Source organism: Heloderma suspectum, chromosome 3, assembly GCF_057233095.1.
Source record: "Heloderma suspectum isolate Gila_16-S chromosome 3, 16-S_ref, whole genome shotgun sequence".
In the NCBI taxonomy this organism is placed as follows: Eukaryota; Metazoa; Chordata; class Lepidosauria; order Squamata; family Helodermatidae; genus Heloderma; species Heloderma suspectum.
In genome coordinates, this window is record NC_139460.1 from 2,391,137 (window position 1) to 2,413,872 (window position 22,736).

Consider the following 22,736-nt stretch of genomic DNA (forward strand, 5'->3'; position numbering starts at 1 on the left):
GAAAGCAACTGTTTGATCAACACACAAACTTTAAGCAGCTAGAAGAACAAAGAACTTGTTGTTTAAGCGGGCGTTTAAATGCAGATAAAACTTAAGTAGCTCTGTCTGTCCTCTGGCCTTTCTCTGAAAGGGTCACAAAAAGGAAATAGAAAAAAGGCAATTTCCAGAACAAGAAGGACAACTCCTCTAGTACCTGTGAATGTTTATACAGAGGGGCTGTTTGCAGAACAAAGCAAATACATAATCAAAGGAGAGGGTGCAGGGGTGGGGAGTGTTGTGTGTGCATATTTTGAATATGAAATCCCTGCTTCATATTCTGGGGTGGGGGGGAGGTTGTCTTGTCCAGCAAACCCGGCAAGCGTGGGTTATGTGAGGGTTAAACAATGGTCTGTTTTAGGGTTATGCGAGGGTTACTTAAACCCTCGCATAACCCACATTTACTGGGTTCACATGACACAACAACCCCAGAGCAGGGTTTGAATATGCAATCTAGCGCTCATAGGCACCACAGCCCATTGTGGGTTAAATAACCCACGACAAGCCACAGCATGTCATCCAAACCTGGTCAGATTGGGCTTCCTCACTTCTTGCAAAGATTGGCCCTGTCCATGCAGATGTGATGCAAAACCACTGGCAAAAACAAGCAGCTGATGTTAAGGGGAAGAACTGCCAGACTCTCGCAACTGCTTCTGCGATGGACTACCCAAAAGGCATCAAATTTGGGCTCCAAATAACCAAACTGCAGAGAGCGGCTCCGATTCCAGCAGGCTACGTCTTTAGTAAATCGACAAGCTTTCTAAACACCAATCGAGGCTAAATTCTGCTGCAGTGCACGCAGCTGATCGATCTGCCTAGAGCCCCTATTATGTGTACGAACTGGCAAAGAAAGGAAAAAAGTCAGGGGAACCAAAGGCAAGGATTTGGCAGCTGCCACTTAGAAGACTCTGCTGCTGGCTGTTTGAAAGAAACACACTGTGATACAAAGAAATCAACACATTCTGGAGAAGCAGTTGCAAGCCTCCAGAGGCTTCAGAATTTAGATATTCAAATGGAGGGTCTCTGCCCAGTTGTCCTGACGAAGGAACACCAACCAGAAGCTGAGCAGCAATAGGAGACCATCCACTGGGCATTTATCATTCTGTATACAACCCTTCTTCCAATAAACTCCAAGTGGTATATATAGGGCTTTAATAATCATAATCCCATAATAATGATAGTAATACTAATATTAATAATACTTTTAAAAAAGGAGAAGAAAAAGAAATTTAAGAAAAGGATAAATAAAAGTAAAAAAAACATTTATTTATTTTAAGTAATATATCTAAAAATGTATTTATATGTGTACACCACATACACAGATACAATATAACACACAAAGGAGAAAGAAAACAAAAATATGCAAACATTTAATCTGGCAAACTTCCCAGACATCCTATCAGCTAAACCCCAAACAAGACTTCAGAGGAACAGTAAAAATGGCTAAATTCCAACTCAGGCGGCCGAGAAAGTTGGATCCCTTGTTTTAATGTTAACATCTATGAGAAATGATTCGGCTGCGTCAGGATTTAAAAACTTTTTCATCTGGCCTTCAAAAAGAATGCAAAATGTAGCAGGATATTTAATATGATATTGCAGGTTATTTTGCTTTGCCAAACTTCTCGCTTTGGTGAATTGCCTTCTTCTGTCAGCAATTTCTTTAGTATAATCAGGAAAGAGCATAATCTTGTCATTTGCTGGTCCCCACCACAGCTCACCTCGTTCTCTTGCCAGACGCAGAAGTTAATTTTTTGTAGAAACTCGTGAAAACCGAACAACAACAGTCCCAGAAGTCCCTTTAGTGCCACGTATTGAGCCAAGAACACGATATGCATGCTCAATATCCAGTAGAAAATCAGATGGCAAAACTAATAACTCATGCAAAAGTGTATCCATAAATTAAGCCAAATATACATCAGCAGCCAAGTCTTTAATACCAAGAATACAAACGTTCACTCTGCGTGTAAAAGCCTCGTTGGGAAATTCGAGCAGACAAAGTATTGTGAGACGCTTGCATAGCAGTTTCCTGAGCAATAACTTGATCTTCGAGTGCATTAACCTTAGTTTCCATTTTTTGAAGAGAGATATTAATTAAATCCATAGCCCCTTGGAGGGCAATGATTGAGTCCTGAATTGTTTCAAGCTTCTTTGACTGCACTGATAGCTGAAAAGACATAGCTTTTATCAAAGCAAGCAACTCCTCTTCACCTCTGGCATTTCTAGAAACCTTTGCTGGGGGAGCAATTGGGGGAGTAGGTGGCGTTCCCAGACCTTTTGTTTTTCCCTTTGATACTGCCATCCTCCACTTCCAGGAGCACAAGCAAGTATAATTGAGTCACGAAGAGCTGGACACGACTGAACAACAACAACAAAAACTTAGATTTAAGTTCCAGTCCCCAGATATTGCTGGTAGTTTAAATTCACAAATATTTTTTGGAACTCGTCAGTCTTGTAGTCTCCTAACTGCTAGGAGTTTCAAACAGCGTTCAGTAGATGATACTCCAGCCACTGACCTTAGATTGCAGCCCTTCTGCTACAGCGCAAAAGCAGCTGTTCTTCCAAGATTTCAACCAGATGGTACTGTAAGATTCCCCTTTTAATTCCAGGGGAATTTTAAAAGGTTTCTCAACCTTTCCATCACTGTTTGAGATAAGCAACCTGCGGAGCTCTGCAGGTCAATACCAAGACGACATGGCTTCGACCAGAAAGCTTGGCTTTACCTAGTTTATTCTAACCACCACCACCACCATCATCCCCCTTGAGGCAGGATTAGACTGAGACTATAACTCCATAAAGATAAGTATAAGTTCAAAATTTTAGCCACTACACCTATGATGAATCTAGCCTCTCACTGCCCCCCTTTTTTCCTAGAAATATCTGTTAACAAAGAATATAGCGAGGCAGCTGTAGATACCAATCTGTATTTGCATAACCCTTCCAGGCAAACTTATATAAGAACATAAAAAGAGCCCGGAAGCTGGACCAGACCAAGGGCCCATCTAGTCCAGCATTCTGTTCACACAGTGGCCAACCAGCTGCCCATGGGAAACCCACAAGCAGCGCATGAGCGCAACAGCACCCTCCCACCCATGTTCCCCAGCAACTGGTGTACATAGGCTCACTGCCTCTGGTACTGGAGGCAGCACATAGCCATCAGGACTAGTAGCCATTGATAGCCTTCTCCTCCATGAATTTGTCCAACCCCTTTTAAAGCCAAATTGGTGGCCATCACTACATCCTGTGGTAGCAAATTCCATAGTTCATGTGCTGTGTGAAGAAGTACTTCCTTTTATCTGTCCTGAATCTCCCACCAATCAGCTTCATAGGATGACCTCACTGGGTTCTAGTATTTTGAGAGAGGGAGAAAAATGTCTCCCCATACACCTCTATCATGTCTCCCCTTACCCTCCTTTTTTCCAAGCTAAACAATCCCAGCTGTTCTAACCTTCTCTCATAGGGGAGATGCTTCAGGTCCTTGATCATTTTAGTTGCCCTTTTCTGCACTTTTTCCAGCTCTACAATATCTTTTTTAGGTGTGGTGAGCAGAACTGTACACAGTATTTGAAGTGTGGTCGCACCACAGATTTCTACAGAGACAGTATGATATTGGCAGTTTTAGTCTCAATTCCTTTAATTATGCCTAACATGGAGTTTGTCTTTTTTACGGCAGCTGCACACTGGGATGACATCTTCATTGAGCTGTCCACCACAACCCCAAGATCTCTTTCCTGTAAGGGAGGTACTGCAGAAATCACCTGGGGGGTGCATGGCCAGGTTCTCCCCAACTATTGATTGGTCAGTTTGATTGTCTCTCCCCTGGAGCTGCCCCCCCCAATACGTGTACGTGTGTGTGTGTGTGTGTGTGTGTGTGTATGTGAGAAACATCAACTTCAAGTGGACAGCAAAGAGGCAACATCAGTCTACCTATGCCAGGAAGCCCCAGGTGTGGGCCCCATTCTTCTCTCCACCTGTAAGCTGCTCTAGTGAGTCACTCTGCGGATTCTGATAAGTAAGGTTTAGTGAGATAGTTGGAGGTTTCATTTTATCTTAAAGGCCACTATTTTTCAACTTCTCTCTGCTTGGTTCTTTAATAAATATATTGACTTAGTTCACACAACAGAGTAATCCACATTCAAGGTTAGGTATAGGTTGAGTGTGTGTCATCACTGAACCATGAGTTGCTGTTGGAACACGGATTGTTGTGTTGTCTGAACTCAGCCATGCTAACAAACCACGGTTTGTTAGCCATGAACAATCTATGAAGAGAATCCATGGTTTCATAGAATCATAGAATTGTAGGGTTGGAAGGGTCCAACCCCCCACTCAATGCAGGAATCTAAGTCAAAGGATCCCTGACAGATGGATGTCCAGTGTCATCTTGAATGCTTCCAGTGTGAGAGAGCCTACTACCTCCCCTAGGTAACTGGTTCTGTTGTCATATTGCTCTCAGTCAGGACGTTTTTCCTGATGTTCAGCTGGAATCCGGCTTCCTGTCACTTGAGCCCATTATTCCATGTCCTGCACTCTGGGAGGAACAAGAAGGGATCCTGGCCGTCCTCTCTGGGACAACCTTTTCAGTACTTGAACAGCGCTATCATATCTCCCCTCAGTCTTCTCTTCTCAAGGCTAAACATGCCCAGTTCTTTCAGTCTCTCCTCAGAGGGCTTTGGTTCCAATCCTCTGATCATCTTCATTGCCCTCCTCTGAACTCTCTCCAGTTGGTCTGCATCCTTCTTAAAGTGCAGTGCCCAGAACTGGACACAGTACTCCAGATGAGGCCTAACCGGTGCTGAGTGGAGGGGAACTGGTACTTCCCGGGATTTGGAAGCTATGCTTCTATGAATGCAGCCCAAAATAGCATTTACCTTATTTGCAGCCACATCACATTGTTGGCTCATCTTCAGCTTGTGATCTGCAACAATTCCAAGATCCTTCTCACTTGGAGTATTGTTGAGCCACGTACCCCCCATGTTGTAACTGTGCATTTGGGTTCTTTTTCCTAGGTGCAGAACTTGGCATTTATCTCCAGTAAATTTCATTCTGTTGTTTTCTGCCCAGTGCTCCAGTCTATCAAGATCACTTTGAATACTGTTTCTGTCTTCCAAAGTATTAGCTATCCTGCCCAATTTTGTGTCATCTAAATTTGATAAGCATTCCCTACACCTCCCCCTCCAAGTCATTAATAAAAATGTGGAAGAGCACTGGGCCCAGGAATGAGCCCTGCAATACCCCGCTCCTTACCTCTCCCCAGATTGAGAAGATCCCATTGATAAGCACACTTGGAATCTGATTCTGTAGCCAACCGTGGATCCATCTGAGAGTCCTTTCATCTGGCCCACTTTGAGCTAGTTTGCTAATTAAGATATCATGGGGCACTTTGTCGAACGTTTCGCTGAAGTCGAGGTATATTATGCCCACAGCATTCCCACAGTCCACGGGGAAGGTTACCCAATCCAAAAATGAGATCAGATTCGTCTGGCAGGATTTGTTCTTGACAAATCCATGTTGGTTTTGAGGAATCACTGCATTGTTTTCAAGGTACTGACCAATTGCTTTCTCATCTGTTCCAGAATTTTCCCAGGGATTGATGTCAGGCTGACTGGTCTGTAGTTCCCAGGTTCCTTTTTACCCTTTTTGAAGATAGGGACCACATTAGCCCTCCTCCAGTCATCTGGCACTTCCCCCGCCCTCCATGATTTCTCAAAGAGAATAGACAGCAGGTCTGAGAGTTCTTCTGCCAGCTCCTTTATTACTCTAGGATGCAGTTCATCTGGCCCTGGAGATTTGAACTCTACTTCACCTTTCCCAGGGTGGGGGGGTCACAGAGCCTCTTTCGGGTCTCAGCTTTAGCCTTCCTGATGCCATCACTACAATTCTGTGCTGCTGTCAAGGGCTCCTTGGAGGCCTCTCTCTGTCTAATCCAGTAGCCAAGTCCAGACACAGACAAAGGGATTCTTTTCAAAGCTTTACTCCTCTTTTACAACTTAACAACTCTACTGTTAGCAACTAGATATGAGCAGCAGAGTACCTATGCTCTAAGTTGGAACAGTTGGTCCCCATTTGAAGGAGACTCACTGGCAGACCCTGAACTTATGGGCTAGGGACAGTCCCTCCCCTTTTCCTTTGGATCCTCTGGGCACAACCGTTGTTTGCGCGCCAACTGGGCACTACACCTCCTTTCCACACCCTCCATTTGGCGCCGCTCTCTGCGTCGGCGTCGCGAGTCCAGCTAGTCTGCTTCCCGCACTCTCTCACTCCCGGGACTGCTATCTATGCTAGGAATGCTGGTGGGAGGAATCTCGGTCAGCTGTTGGCCCTGGGAAGGATGAGCGTGCTCCTCTCCCAGGAGCGGCTGTTCTTCCTCAGAATCAGAACTACTCTGGGATTCTATGGGCTCAGTGTCCACCCTGACATCTTCCTTCCACTTCCTATATGTGTACTTTTTTGTTTTCAGATCATCTCTAAGCTTTTTGTGAAGCCACACTGGCTTCTTCTGTTGTCTTCCACATTTTTTCTTGTTGGAATTGTTTGTAATTGTGCCATGAGAATTTCCTTTTTAAAAAACTCCCACCCATCTTGGACTCCTTTTCTCATTAGGATCGCTTCCCATGGGACCTTACTTATCATTGTTCTGAGTTTATTAAAATTGGCTTTCCTAAAATCCAGGGTACGCGTTTGGCTACACTCGGCTTTTGCTTCCTTTAGAACCAAGAACTCAAGTACCTGGTCACTTTCCCCCCCAGAGTTCCCGTAATTGTTACTTTAACCACTAAGTCATCTCTGTTGGTTAGGATCAAGTCAAGGATAGCCGATCCTCTAGTTCCTTCCTCCACTTTTTGTAGGAGGAAGTTATCAGCAACAAATTCAGGAATTTCTTGGAGGGGCCATGTTTTGCAGAATTTGTCTCCCAACAAATATCGGGGAAATTGAAGTCCCCCATTACCACTACATCATGCTTCCTTGAAACATTGGCTATTTGCTTTTCAGAAGTTTCATCCTCGTCTTCTCCTTGATTGGGTGGTCGGTAGTGGACCCTGACCACCATGTTCCTTTTATTCTTTAACCCAGATGCTCTCGATGGGGCTATCAAGCTCCTCCTTCTGTATTTCCATGCAGAGATGTGTATTTTCAACATATAGTGCAACCCCACCTCCCTTTCTGTTCCTCCTGTTCTTTCTCAACAAGTAATATCCTTCAATTGCCGTATTCCAGTCATGGGAGTCATCCCACCAAGTTTCAGTTACACCTATCAAGTCATATTTTCCCTCCTGTATTAAAAGTTCAAGTTCGTTCTGTTTGTTTCCCATACTCTGGGCATTAGTATATAGACATCGAAGACCATGTGCTTCATGGTCTGGCTTCTTCCTACATTTTTTTAAAGACTATTATTGAGTGCTATTAGAACTGTTCTCTCCACTGCGGTGCATGAGCCTTCGTCCATTGTTACCCCCAACTTTACGTCTCCCTCCCCCATAGGATTCAGTTTAAAGCCCTCCTGATGAAGTTCTTCATGCTGTGGCCAAACACATTCTTCCCAGTCCTTGTGAGGTGCAACCCGTCCCTTGCCAAGAGTCCATCTGCCAGGAAGTATAGCCCATGGTCCCAGAATCCAAATCACTCTTGTCGGCACCACCTTCGTAGCCAGTCATTCACCCGAAGTATTTTTCATTCCCTTTCTATCCCTCTTCTAACTACTGGAAGGATGGATGAGAAAACTATCTGGGCCCCAAAGGTCTTGAGTTTCCTTCCCAAAGCTTCGAAGTCTGACGTGATTTCTTCGTAGCTCCGTTTGGTGGTATCATTTGTTTCCACGTGGATGAGAAGAAAGGGATACATGTCAGTGGGCTTTATGAGTGCAGGCAACCTTTCAGTCACGTCTCTAATCCATCCTCCTGGGAGACAGCACACCTGGCGAGTCCATCGGTCTTCGCAACATACTTGGGTTTCGATCCCATGCAGCAAGGAGTCTCCCACTACTACTACTCTTCTCTTCCTAGACTCATAGAATCATAGAATAGTAGGGTTGGAAGGGGCCTACAAGGCCATCGAGTCCAACCCCCTGCTCAATGCAGGAATCCAAGTCAGAGCATCCCCGACAGATGGCTGTCCAGCCTCGTCTTGAATGCCTCCAGTGTAGGAGAGCCCACTACCTCCCTAGGTCATTGGTTCCATTGTCGTATTGCTCTAATAGTCAGGAAGTTTTTCCTGATGTTCAGCCGGAATCTGGCTTCCTGGAATTTGAGCCCATTCTTCCATGTCCTGCACTCTGGGAGGATCAAGAAGAGATGCTGGTCTTCTTCTCTGTGACAACCTTTCAAGTACTTGAAGAGCGCTATCCTATCTCCCCTCGGTCTTCCCTTCTCAAGGCTAAACATACCCACTTCTTTCAGTCTCTCTTCATAGGGCTTTGTTTCCAGTCCCCTGATCATCTTTGTTGCCCTCCTCTGAACCCTCTCCAGTTTGTCTGCATCCTTCTTAAAGTGTGGTGCCCAGAACTGGACACAGGACTCCAGATGAGGCCTGGCCAGTGCTGAGTAGAGGGGAACTAGTACTTCCCGGGATTTGGAAGCTATGCTTCTATTAATGCAGCCCAAAATAGCATTGGCCTTTTTTGCAGCCACATCTCATTGTTGGCTCATATGCAACTTGTGATCGACAACAATTCCAAGATCCTTCTCGCTTGTAGTGTTGTTGAGCCACATATCCCCCATCTTGTAACTGTGCATTTGGTTTCTTTTTCCTAGGTGCAGAACTTGGCATTTATCCCTATTAAATGTCATTCTGTTGTTTTCTGCCCAGCGCTCCAGTCTATCCAGATCACTTTGAATTTTGTTTCTGTCTTCCAAAGTATTAGCTATTCCGCCCAATTTTGTGTCAAAATTTTGTGTCCTGTTGTTGTTGGCCTTCGTTTCATTGCTTCTGCTTGGCTGACCTTCAGCGTCTTGCTTGCTCCCATGCGGGGTCCCCTGTAATTCTTCCTCTGCAGGCTGTCCTCCAGTCTCATCCACAAGTACCTGAAAATGGTTCCATAGTTCCAATGCTTCCATAGGTGTAGAGTGGCTTCTAGTTCTTCTGCTCCTGTCACCCTTTTCTAAGGAGTAACCTTGACTTCATTTTTCCTCACCTCAGCATTTCCTTCTTTTGCCTCAGCTTCCTGTTGCTTTTCTAGCTCCTGTACTTCGCTTTGCTGCTGCAGTTCCACCGTTCTGTCCAAGAACTCTTCTTGTTCTCTTATTCCCTGGAGGGTCGACAGTCACCGCTCCAGTCCTCTTACTTTTTCTTCCAGCACTGTGATCAACTTGCACTTGTCGCACGTGTAGGCCATATTCTTCTCAGGCAAGAAAACAAATATGGCACACACCTTGCAGGTCACCACCACTGGAGAGTCTTGTCCTTCTATAGTCTCTATTCCCTTTTTGTTTCTAGCTTTCTGATTGTACTGGAATAGCCTGTGCTTTGTCCTCTATTCAATGGAAGTTAACAATAGAGTCCCATTGGTATGGAAGTGTGTGTTACAAGAAAAATAAATTAAAACAAAGAAAAAAATTGTTAGGGACCTCCTCCTTGACCTCCCCTGCCAAACTCCTGTTTGCTCTCCCTGTTCACTCACTCTGATCGCTCAGTCTCTGGGGGCTTGCTTGTTTATATAGCCCCTAGACCAGCTGGGGCATCTTCCTCTGCTCTTCTCAGTTAGGAGTCAGGAAATAGACTTAAACTCCCCACCCACACAGCTGCTGAGAGTAATCAGGCCATGCCGCTTCAGTCCCAGCTCTCAGGACACGCCCCTTCAATTGCAGCTCTCAGGAGCACATGGCGACACAGAACAGAAAGTCCCTGGGCTTATTCCAGCCCACTCACCACTTTGCCTTTGAAGCTGCTGGAAATATTTCTATGCGACAATAACTCACAGGAGTTGTAACGTTTGCTTACCATGTTAATCTGCCTGACTACATGGAGAGGCACCATCTCAGCACCGGCAAGGAATGTTCAGTGCTGATAAGGAGACTCTTCATGTGACTGAAGCATGCAAATCCACATGTAGCATGCAAACGGTAGAGCTCTCTCACCAAACCACCAACCCCAAACATGGGGAAATTAGCTTGTGAAAATTATTAGGGATGGGACACAGATCTCATCTATAACCCCCTTTGAAATTTCTAGACAGCAACTGACTGGCTGCCCTGGTCCTTGTTGCATTGCCTCAGCACTTTGTCAGCTGCTTCCCTTTAGCACCGACATTATCAACAAGACCATCAATCCCTGCTCAATGGCCTTTACAAAGCAGATTGTTGCTGTGGAAGCAAGAAGAACAAGAGAGGCCTCCAACTGATTCTAAAAGGAAACCATCCGCCTGAATTCAAGCCCTTTTATGTTCTCTGCATATGCATAATTGCAGCCCAAAGCATTTGGAAAAAGATTTTTTCCCTACCCCATCCAAGCCACAAGATGAGTTCTAATTGTGTCCTAGTTTTTTCCTCATTTGTATTTTTATCTACAACTCTGTGAGGTAAATTAGCCTGAGGGAGTGAATGAACAATAATGGCTTGGCCAAAGCCACCCAGAGCTCTCATGACTAAGCAAGGATTTGGATCAGAGTTACCAAAATCATTCTTTTCCCTTTTATTCATTCATTTTTTCCATGTAGAAGTCAGCAATTTCTCTCCAGTGAAGTTACTTATATGCTTAAAAACAACTACACGGGACCGAGGCCCCAACTTGCCTGTACACTATCAAAAGCTGGCAAGTATTACAGGGTACCCATAATTAATTTATGGAATTCACTGTCACAAAATTAACTTTGTGATTAAAAGGGGATTTAGACAGATTCATGGAGGAGGAGGACAGTCGATCTACTGCTGGCCTATCTGCTGCTATTAGCCACAATGGCCCTCTTACCTGCTGATAGGCTTCCCAGAGGCATCTAACTGGCCGGTGTGGGAAGCAGGACACCACACCAGATGGACCTGTGGTCTGATCCAGCAGAGGCCCTCCTAACCTGGATGGTTCATTTAAACTGGGCCGGGCACTTTCCTAAAGGCACATGAAAATGAGAAGAAAGCACTACCTTAGGTAGGTGGGCGCTACCTAGCCCAACCTAGCTCTGAGAGGCAGCGCAAAAGGAGAAAGGAACCCTGTTCTCCCTTGCCTAGTCTCTGCCTTCCCAGAAGCTCTAGGAAGCCACCCTCCCTCACCAGGGATGGTAGCATTGCCCCATGGATGCTGCATTGCTCTGATTGAGAATTGCTTCCACTGGGAGATGCTGCCGCTATTAAGTCTTTCCCACAACTGTGACTGGGGTGGGGGAGCAAAGGAGACTGCTTATCCACAGGACAGGAATTTCTTACCCATGTGGCCAGACACACATATGTAGGAATTACTTTCTGCCATATGTGTAAGCCAATTCACTTTTACTGCAGAAAGTAAATTGTTGTTCTAGGCAACACCATTGGGGTGGGACCAAATCTGTCCCCTACTCCACAGATAAGGGGTACTATTGTCATGAGCAAGTGGATGGGTTTTGCTCACCTGAATGGTTTTCCTGGCAATAGCAGTCTACTCTTTCACATTCCAGGGAGAGTTACCCATCCATTTATATAGTCTGCAACTTACTGCTATGGAAAGGGTAGAGAGCTACACTCTGAAACACCAGGGTTTCCAACAAAGTAAATTAGTAGAAGAGCTTATAGGCCAAAAAGACTTAATAAAAAAAATTAAGAGAAGAGATGTTCTTCCCCTTGGAGTCCCTTTCCCCTATTGCAAAATTGCTCATATTAAATTAGAACTAGAACCATCCCAAAGTTATACTAATTTCAGGGCACAGGTCTAGAGGAGGGTTGCAAGGGCACTAATTCTCCAAAAACAGGATCCAGGTCTAGCCAACAGCCTGTATGCTCAGAGAGAGGAATGACACGTCTTTAGAATGCAGCTACCAGCAGTCAGTGAATCAGCAATGGATTTGCTCCAGTATTGCACTGCAGCCTCATTCTGGTGGGGACTGGTTGACGCCAATTTGATCATGGCAAATTGAGCAAGCTGAAGAAGCCAGATCCCTAGCAGAGCTGCAGATAAAAACGATAAGCAACTCCTTAAGAGTGCAAGGAACTGAATTCCTCCTCCCCCTCCCTCCACATATATTCAAAAAGCAAAAACATTTTCCTTACTAGGACATTGTCGAGGAATCGCATCCAAGGACCTTGCATTACCACCAGCCCAAGCTGAACAGACACAGCTTTGGCAATAAAGGATTAAAGGCCAGTGTCACAAAGACAAAGGTGAGCCGTATTAAGCATGCCAATATAAATGACCTAGTGGCAACTACCCCAAGGCTGCATCCCTATTCATCTCAAGAGGAGAAAGCACCCAGTTTCTTACAAAGAGTTCTTTGAGTTTAAAAAGCTCTTCATGAGCTTTAACCCAGTTCTGTGCTCAGCATGCCTGGATGTCAGACATGTTGATTACAGAACTGCAATAATCATGATTACTGCAGTCTTGAAGCTTTCAAGAAATAAAACACACTGCCAGATTATTTTTCTCAAGCTGCAGCTACCAGTGGATAGACGGTTCCAAATCCAATACAATGAAATTACAGGCTGTTGTGGCTGGAAGCACAAGGCCAGACTGCATACCTTTACTACTTTTAGGGTGCATGATCACATGATTGCTGCCAGATCAGTATCCACTCTACTCCAGCCTAGACAGCTTCTCTATATCAGAGAGGGAAACACTTTCTTCCTAGGAGAGGAGAGTGGAAAAGACTACTGGGATATCAACACATAACTGCCATGGGACTGGGGAGGACTGGAATGCTTTCCTACTCATCTAGGGAGAGTGATGCACTCTTAAGTGGTCACTGCAGAAGTTGAAGAAAACTAGCCCCTCACCTAGCCATGTTTGTGCTGTGAGCAGCAACAAGGTGTACTCATATCATTATTATTTGTATACTTCTGAAGGGACCATTGACAAGGAGTTGCTGTGCTGCTGTGCCAATCAGACAAATAGGAATACATGCTATTTGTGAATGAACAAAGTAGCAAGGGGAGGAACTGCCCTTTCCAAAGACTAGGATAACCAGGAGATAAGAACTGTTACTAAAGATTTTATAAGTAAACAAAGCCATCTTCATAGGGTAGTACTGCTTAAACAATGCCACCAACCCCTACACACGCACAAGCACACACGCATGCACACAAACTCACTCAAAAACAAACACACCACGACCCTCGCTTTGACTAAAGTACAGCATGTACTTCCCTCTGTTTTCCATGATTACCAAGGAGAAATGAAGGATTTCTCTTCCCCCATCTGCAACTCTCTCCCTTCTTTCTCTTCCCTTCAGGCTGACTGTTGGCTACTGAGATGCAATTCTGACATTTCTGGGGGAGTTTTAAAACCCACCAGTATTGGTTTTAACTCAGAACATGCAATCTGGATAGAACACAAGATCCTATTGGAGAAGGATTTTAGAGGCAGCATGAAAGCCTGCCCCTTGTCCTCCACTCAAACCCAGAATCTAGAGACAGGCAGCCCTCTTATATTGGTCTGGGATGTTTAGTTAGAGAACAGAATTTACACCAGTTTCCTATTCTATTTCAAATACTTCCTGTTTGCAATCACTCAGGCAACCAGGCCAGCAGCAGAAGTTACAGAAGCAATACTCCTCCTCCAACACACATGCAGCAAGCTCCCGCCCAAGAGTGCAGTCACAGTGGGGGAGGTCCAAGCTGACTGTATAAGCTATGACTGAGATATTACCCCGACATGGCATGCAAAGCTCGAATCTCCTGGGCTTTGGCTCTGCTGACATACCTTGGAAAGGCAGCCAGCTTCCGATACCAGAAGTGAAGCAACACAGGCCGTAGGCCAAATTAGAGCTATTTCCCTAATTTGCCTCTGACCCCTCCCAAATCCACCATGGCCGCTATTAGTTTATTCAAAATTGTGTGCCACCTGATCCTCAAAAGACACACACAATTGAAGTCAGGAGGGTAACTAACTAAAATACATATTACAACCTCCTAACGTTTTAAAACTCCATGCTTCTACATAGCAAGGGTTAGGATGGTAACTCACCCAAAACAAAAACCAGTCAAATCCATAAAATACCTGCTAAATATAAGATAGTGGTGCAAACTGGAACATCCATTCCAGCTTAATCCAAGGCGCTATTAATGAACCCCCTCCTTGCTTTCCTGTGACTCCAGCCATTTCAAATGAGAGGTGAATAAAGCAAACTTTAAAAACATCAGTTTTAAAAAATGAACCAAGTCTGAAGGCATATACCTGAAAATTCACAAAAGCACTGGAGGGAGCAATCCCATGGTCCCTAGGCAGCGTCTGGGGGGCCATAGGATACTTCAGATCCCTGGATCCGAGATCAGGGACAGTATTCCGACCTTGGAACAGGGAATCCATGCTCCGCCTCCCTCCCCAGAATCGCACCCGCTGCCTCTCTGCAGTTGGGAACTCAACCTCAGAGAGGGGGTAAAGTGGGCATTCTGGTGTGCAAGGAGGGGATCGAAAAAGCTGGGATACAAGCTATCCCAAGGTCTCTCCAATCTCCTTCCCTCCCCCTCCAGAACACCCCAGCTAGCTGGGCAAAAAAGCTCATCTAGCAAAAATGCAGAGCGGGAGGAACAGCAGAGGCAAAGATCATTTTTGCCCCTCCTCCTGCTCTGCACTGCATGCTCACAAGCCTTCACGTTCAGAGGCATACAAGCCCTGAGGGTGGAAGTCATAGGATTGCACCCTAAAGGTGGGATTGTTGACCAATTAAAAAAAATACCCAACTTAAACTTAAAGTTAGTATCCTTAGTGGAGGATTGGATGGAGGTAAACATAATAGCAATTTTTATTGGGATCCAGGGGAAGCCAAGAAATTACAACCCCATTAGGGCAATGTCTCCTTGAGGTAAACTGGTGGAAAGTATTACTAAAGCCAAACTTATTAAGAATATAGAAGAAAAAGCCTTGCTGAGGAAAAATCAGCATGACTTCTCCAAAAGGAAGCTCTGCCTCACCAAACCTTTAGTGTTCTTTGAGACTGTCAACAATTAATGGTGACACAGAAAACATTACACATTTTCACTTCCAAAAAGCTTCTGACAAAGTCTCTCATCTAAGTCATGTACCAGTCACGAATCTTCTGCTGGATCAGTGCAATTTTAATTAATAAATAAATGCAATTTTAATAATCTAGAGGCAGGGGTGGGAAATGAACACTGAGCTAGCCTAGTTAGCAGAGGGTAGCAAACTACTCAAGACAGTGATATCAAAAGCACTCCTGAAATAATTCTCAAAACTGGATAAATAAACAAAACAAATGGCAAATGACATTCAATTTAAACAAGAATAAAGAGATGTACACTGGGGCAAAAAATCCTAACCATAAATATACTGATGGGGTCTGGCCTAGTTCCGACCAACTGTGTGGAGATATATAAATATGTATGGATTTAGACTCATCAATCTATCTAGACCAGTATTGTCTACTCTCATTGGCAATGGCTCTCCAAAGTTTCAAACAGCGTTGTCTTGCACAGCCCTGCTGTTCAAGAGCTGAAGATGCCAAGGACCAAACTTAGGACCTTATGGTCCCTGCCATCCAGGATACAGACCTTGGGGTTGTCATGGATACCTCAGTAAAAACATTAGTTCAGTGTGTAGCAACAGTGAAAAAAGCAAATTCTATGTTAAGAATTATTAGAAAGATATTAAAATATGACAACTAGTATCACAATGCCATTATGTAAACCTATGTTGTGGCCACATTTACAATACTATTGTATTTAGTTGCCCCATCTCATAAAAAGAAGGTGCAGAAAAGGGCAACTAAAATGGCCAAGGGATTGGTTACTTTCCCTATGAGAAAAGGCATTTGAGGCTCTTTCGCTTAGGAAAGCATGACTGGAGAAGGTGCACTGTAAAGATTTATAAAATTACAAATGGCATGGAGAAAATGGACCAAGAAACGTGTGGATAGGCAGTTGCCTCCAAGTTCGGAGGCGGCTGCCTATCCTGATAGGATTGTGCCCTAAGTGGATTACATATAAATTTTAAAATCACATTTAAAATACAGTATTAAAATTAAAATATTTATTAAAATATTAAAATAAAATAAAAGCAATATAAGCAGCAGTAAGATGGAACAACATGATTAATTTAATTACAAGCTGGGGAAAACCTGAGCGAACAAGTGTATTTTGAGGAGGCATTTGAAAGATGCCATACTTTCTGCCTCTTGAACTGCATGGGGAGGGTGTTCCACAGGGTGGGTGCTGCTACAGAGAAGGCCCACCGTTGAGGCATTACATAGCAACATTCCATTAATTTCCAAATGACCAGCAAGACTTCTAATGATTTTAAAGGCCAGCTGGGTATATATAAGGGAAGGCAGTCTGCTAGATATCCTGGTCCCAAGTTCATTTAGGGCTTTGTATGACAACAACATAACCTTGTATGTGGCTCAGAAGCTAATAGCGCAGTTCTTTTAACACATATGTTATGTGAACATAGCTGGGTGTCCTTGTACACATCCTAGCTGCTGCATTCTGCACTAGAAGCAGCTTCTGAACATAAAGACAGTCCCACACAGAGTGCATTACAGTAGTCTAATCGTGAGGTTACCAGTGCATGGATCACTGTGGCTAGAATCATAAAATAGAATCACAGAATAGTAGGGTTGGAAGGGGCCTATAAGACCATTGAGTCCAATCCCCTGCTCAATGCAGGAATGTCAGTAAAGCACCCCTGACAGATGACAGTCCAGCTTCATCTTGAATGCTTCCTGATGTTCAGCCGGAATCTGGCTTCCTGGAACTTGAGCCCATTCTTCCATGTCCTGCACTCTGGGAGGATCAATAAGAGATCCTGGCCTTCTTCTCTGTGACAACCTTTCAAGTACTTGAAGAGTGCTATCCTATCTCCCCTCGGTCTTCTCTTCTCAAAGCTAAACATGCCCAGTTCTTTCAGTCTCTCTTCATGGGGCTTTGTTTCCAGTCCCCCGATCATCTTCACTGCCCTCCTCTGAACCCTCTCCAGTTGGTCTGCATCCTTCTTAAAGTGCAGTGCCCAGAACTGGACACAGTACTCCAGATGAGGCCTAACCAGTGCTGAGTAGAGGGGAACTAGTACTTCACAGGATTTGGAAGCTCCACTTCTATTAATGCAGCCCAAATTGGCATTTGCCTTTTTTGCAGCCACATCACATTGTTGGCTCATCTTCAGCTTGTGATCTACAACAATTCCAAGATCCTTCTCACCTGAGTATTGTTGAGCCAAGTATCCCCCATCTTGTAACTGTGCATTTGGTTTCTTGGCTAGGCTATCCCTATCCAGGAATGGGCGTAGCTGGCATACCAACTGAAGTTGGTAATGGGCACTCCAGGCCATCGATGTCACCTGGGCCTCCAGTGTCAAAGATGGATCCAGGATCACTCCCAAACTACATACCTGCTCCTTCAGAGGGAGTGCAACCCATTCCAGACCATGCAAACAGCCCAATTCCCAGACCTGGGAACTGTCAACCCAAAAGGTCTTATCGGGATTCAGCTTCAGTTTATTAGCCCCCATCCAAGCCATAACGGCATCCAGGCACCAGTTCAGAACATGCACAGCCTCTCCCGATTCAGATGTCACAGAAAAATATAACTGGGTGTTGCCAGCATACTGGTGACGTCTTAACCTACATCTCCTGATAACTGCTCCCAACATCTTCATATAGATATTAAATAACACTAGGGACAAGATAGTGCCCTGTAGCATATTCAGCGTTTGTACAATGCAATTTCCATGAAATAGAAATCTGACAGAATGTATGTGGTCTAAAAGTGTAACAAATGCACATTATTGGTTCTAGAAAACTACTCCAAGGAGTCTCAAAGAGCAGCATCAAATTTTTTACAATTTTATTATTGTTTTATGTAAGAGTGGAGGCCGCGTTGTGAATTCTTTTGAAATGGACAGTGTAAATACCCTAAATAAATAAATGAATAGACTGCTTCCCCAACTGGCTCTCATAACAGCTGTACATCATTCTAGCAGGGTCCCAGAGAACATCAGGCATCCCAGCCATGTCACCTTGCTTGGCTGTCAGGCCAGAAATAGTCCTGAGGTGAAAACAAGTAAAACAGGACAACTTATTCCACGTATAGTGCAAATGCAGTAGGGCAACCAGGCACTGCAGGTGGGTTCAAGAATGTTATCTAGAGATCTAAAAGGGCAAGGGAGAACAGCGTCTGATATTTCTTCAGGCATTGTTGAGGAGTTGAATGCCTTTTCTCCTGTTCATATGTACAGCATTTATACCCTGTACCTTACACACACGAAGTCACATGCAGGTTTCCCAGGGTTTGCTTCTCTAATATTTCCCATAATTCCCTGCAGGCTAGGAAGACACTGTCTAATTTGTGCATACACATTTCTAAGGAAAATGATTCCACATCCTTTTAGGTTAACTCAAAAGATTTGAGCCAGTTTCTGCTGATAATGACTTTCCTAATGTTTGACCTAAGCTTCCTAATGCTTCTAGTCAGTGGTATGAATTTTGCCTCTTCTTTCCGGACATTTTCATAGTATTTGATAACTCCCAATATAGCAACGTCACCTATTCTTCTATTCACCAAAGGAAATCCAGTTCCTTAGCTGTTTGCTAATATGATTTACCTCCAAAACGGCCTGAAACAGCTTCATCAGTTTGTGAAAGCCCTTCTTGCAGTGCCCAAGAACAGCATGTACACAACAGGATTCACCAAAAGCAAATACACACCCATCATTTGGCACACCAGCAAAAGCTTAACCTGCCTCTTCCCCTCCCATCTCAACAGAAGGAAGCTATTTTGTGCTATTTTGGCAAGCCACAGTTCCAAGGGAGAATGCCACAAACCTAACCATTGTCTAAGGAACAGCTTCTTCCCTTCCTGCAGTACAGAGCTAACCTGACAAGAACACAAGCAAACTGTTCAAGCAAGTAACTCCCCATTCACTAAAGGAATCCTTCCCTGCCATGACCCAGGAGTAGTTCAATCTGAGGCTAGAAAAATATATTTCAAGTTGCAGGGCACCACATTTTTAGGAGCCGACAGCCCTGCACAGGATACATGGAAGAGGCAAGATTCTTCAGCACCAGCTTTTCAGCACCTTGAATTTTGCCAGCTCTGGTGCAGTTCAGTTCTAACCACTTCCTCATACATAGTCTGTCTGTTAAAACAAACTGATTATGGCATTAGCTTTCGTGGACTACAACCCACTTGGTCAGCTGCATGAAGTGTTATCCTGAGTTGCTGATATATATGCACATGGTTGGGGAAATTGTAAATGGTGATGTCAGGGGGAAATGAAATGCAGAAAGTAAAGACAGTGAAAATTATCTTATTAACAGTTGCTGGTGAGAAACATCCTGGCAGTGGGGTGCTGTGAAAGAAAAAAAATTAACTTGATTCAAACCATTTTGTGAATGGACACTATTAACTTAATTGTCACTCTCTGTACTTTCTGCATTTCAATCCTCCCCCACCCCAATTATTTAATGTGTTTGTGAGTCCTGGCCTGCTTCATATGACTGTCATTTTACAGTACCCAAACTCCTTTCTTTGAGCTAGCAAAGCAAAGGAAGTCCTATTAGTCATGTATAATTAACGCTTGCTCTACCGAGGCCTAGGACAGATCCTTAAAGAACTATGTTTTGTAGTTACCATTTAAATGGCACAAGATTCTTCTACTTTTACTGCAAAAGAAGATGGGCAGAACGAAGAAGAAATTATGGGAACCTAACCTCATGTTTGCCTCATAGCACTAATATAGGGATGGGGTGGGTGGGGAAGGTATATGCAAAGGAGGACCCCTCTCCCACCCCTCAGATGGTTTTTGGCTATTTCCCCCTGCTCTCCCCCAGAAATGAGTTTAGGAAAAAAAAATCGGGGTGGGATGGTTAAACAATCCCCCTAATTGCTGTCTCCCCTAAAAATGCCCACATTACAACTGACCAGCAAACATGTTTTGCTGAAGTACTATGAAGCACCATCCTAATACAGCTAGAATTCTTCTTGCGTGATGGCGGCTTTCCTTCGTAGAGCAGAGGAAAACACTGCAATGTCCTCACAATTTTACTGCAGAGATTCGTTTTTGGGAAGGAAAAGAGTGAGAATTGTAATCCTGCACATAGAATATATATGAACAGAATTTATAAAATACAGTATTTATGGCAGACTAATCTTATTTCATTTTTTGATCAGGTACTTTCTTCAGTACAAATGAAAGTGCTGTTGACATAATATACTGTGACTTCAGCAAGGCATTTGATGAAGTGCCTCATGATATTCTGAGTAGCAAGTTAGTTAAGTGTGGGCTGGATGGCACTACTACTAGGTGGATCTGCAGGTGGCTGGAGAACCATACCCAAAGAGTGCTCAGCAAAGGTTCCTCATCAAACTGGAGGAAGACATGAACCAGGGTGCTGCAGGATTTGGTCCTGTGCCCGGTACTCCTCAATATTTTTATTAATGACTTGGAGGAAGAGGTGGGGGAATGCTTATCAAATCTGCAGATGACACAAAATTGGGTGGGATATCTAATATCTTAGAAGACAGAAAGAAAATTCAAAATGATCTTGAAAGGTTAGAAAACTAGGCAGAAAATAACAGAATGAAATTAAAAGAGACAAGTGCAAAGTTCTTCATTTGGAAAGAGAAATAGTACATGTGAAAAGGATCTTCGAGTTGGGGTTGATCACAAGCTGAATATGAGTCAACACTTCAAACATTATTTGGTTCACTAAAAGGTATCAGTTCACTTACTCCATATTTTGTAAGTCAACAGCCCCGATCCTAAACATAATCAGTAAAAAGCAAGTCCCGCTTAATTCACTGAAGCTTATTCCCGTGTAAATGAACAGGATTGTGCCTAATTAGTATTTAAGGTAAGTATAATTAATCTTTGTAGTTACCAATGCTGTTCATGTCTCTTTACAAATCACTGGTCAAAACCTGGCCAAATGTCACAAAATGATTGCTAGCTGCTGATGTGGAACACTTGAGCTGTTCAGCCTTGCATCAGGGATCTTTTTCCTCACTGCCCATTTGTACTTTGAGACACAAACATTTGATGAAAAATAGGAGACACATTTGCAGTCATGGAGGCAGGTCTACAACTTAATCACAGCATCTTTATCAAGGCAAAATGTGAAGAGCAATGGAAGAAGTGGCTCATTGGGCTAGCTGAGGGTGATAGGAGCTGAAGTCCAAAATATCTGGAGGGCATCAGGTTGGGGAAGGCTGTCTTAAAGCAATAAAGTGACTGCAGATCTGTAAAGAGCACTAAAAAAATAAGTATTGCTTATTTTTCAATTTTTTTAAAATTTCCAATCCCCCCCCCAAAAAACACTTTTTTTTCCCTATGGCCTCAAAATTTCTGGAAATTTTCCATCTCTCCTCCAGGGTTGCTCATACCTGCTCATGCCTAGTGAAAGTCATGTTTTGTAATAATTGCTCCTAGTCTTTCCATGCCAGTAAAATGCAACACAGGATGCATGCAAGTGCACCAATTCAGTGGCGCTAAGATGCCCAACACTGCATAGGAACCCACATACCAGATCAGACCAAGTCCTGCTTCTTTCTTTCAAGTAGCGGCCAGTCTGAGGGCTTACATACACAGCATATTCCCTGGCATCTAGTATTCATAGGTATGCTGTCTCTGAACATGAGGTTTCCATTAACTACCATGGCTGGTAGCTGCTGATAGAACTCTCACCTGTTCCCCCACCTCCTCCTCCTCAATGCATGTGTCTAAACTTTTTTTTTTTATCACCTAAGGTGGAAGCTAATCACTACATCTTGTGGCAGTGAATTCCACAGTCAGTTGTTTGGACAATAGCAGCAGACTGCCTCTTCCTCAACATATAGTACTTATTTGTGCCATCACCAGCAAGGAGGAATTCATCATCCATTTGGCCCCTTTACTGTCAGAATAAAGAGATAAGAACATAAGAAGAGCCCAGATGCTGCATCAGACCAAGGGTCCATCTAGTCCAGCATTCTGTTCACACAGTGACCAACCAGGTGTCCACAGAGAGCCCACAAGCAGGACAGGAGCACACATGAGGTATCACATTTTGCTTGGGAATACAACAAGCACAACCATTCAGAAAATGATGTGGAAGAAACCCAGCTCCTCCAACTGATTCTCTTACATGCTTCCTCAGTTTCTGCCAAGCCACCTGATAAAGCTATGTCTGTTAAGGTGATGCTGACATACAGCTATTTTAAAGACCTGTGATGCAATTATGGGAACTTTCAACACGAGAAAGGGGTAATTGTATGCCCTGGTCATCTCTTCACAGATTAGTGCCTTTGAGAGAGCCTCCCTGGATCTTTATGAATGCCCAGGCACCACAAGTAAGCAGGGAAGAGTAGATTCTCCCTCGCTGTCTTCTGAAGCCAAGCATGCCAGCTACTCTCAAGGAGAGGCTCTTGAGATAACCTGACTGAAGACTTGATCCAGCAATACACCGGATCTTATCCTCCAAAGATTCATTTTTTATTTCTGCCTCCTGCCCAGCAGAACTGCTCTACTGGCACTTACAATTATGTTGTCTCAGCCAATCCAAAGTTGACAGTGCACACTGCTCAGTTACTCAACACATAACCTAACACTCAATCCTGAAACCAAACTTTGCCCCCCAAAATAAGAAACTTCCAGATGCAAAAAGA

The 22,736-nt window shown here is 43.9% G+C and overlaps 1 protein-coding gene across 10 annotated transcripts in view; it reads right to left on the minus strand.

The window, feature by feature from the left end:
* STIM1 (stromal interaction molecule 1) overlaps positions 1 to 22,736 on the minus strand; it is a 172,528-nt gene that overhangs the window by 147,208 nt on the left and 2,584 nt on the right. The gene's annotated exons all lie outside the window — the stretch shown is intronic.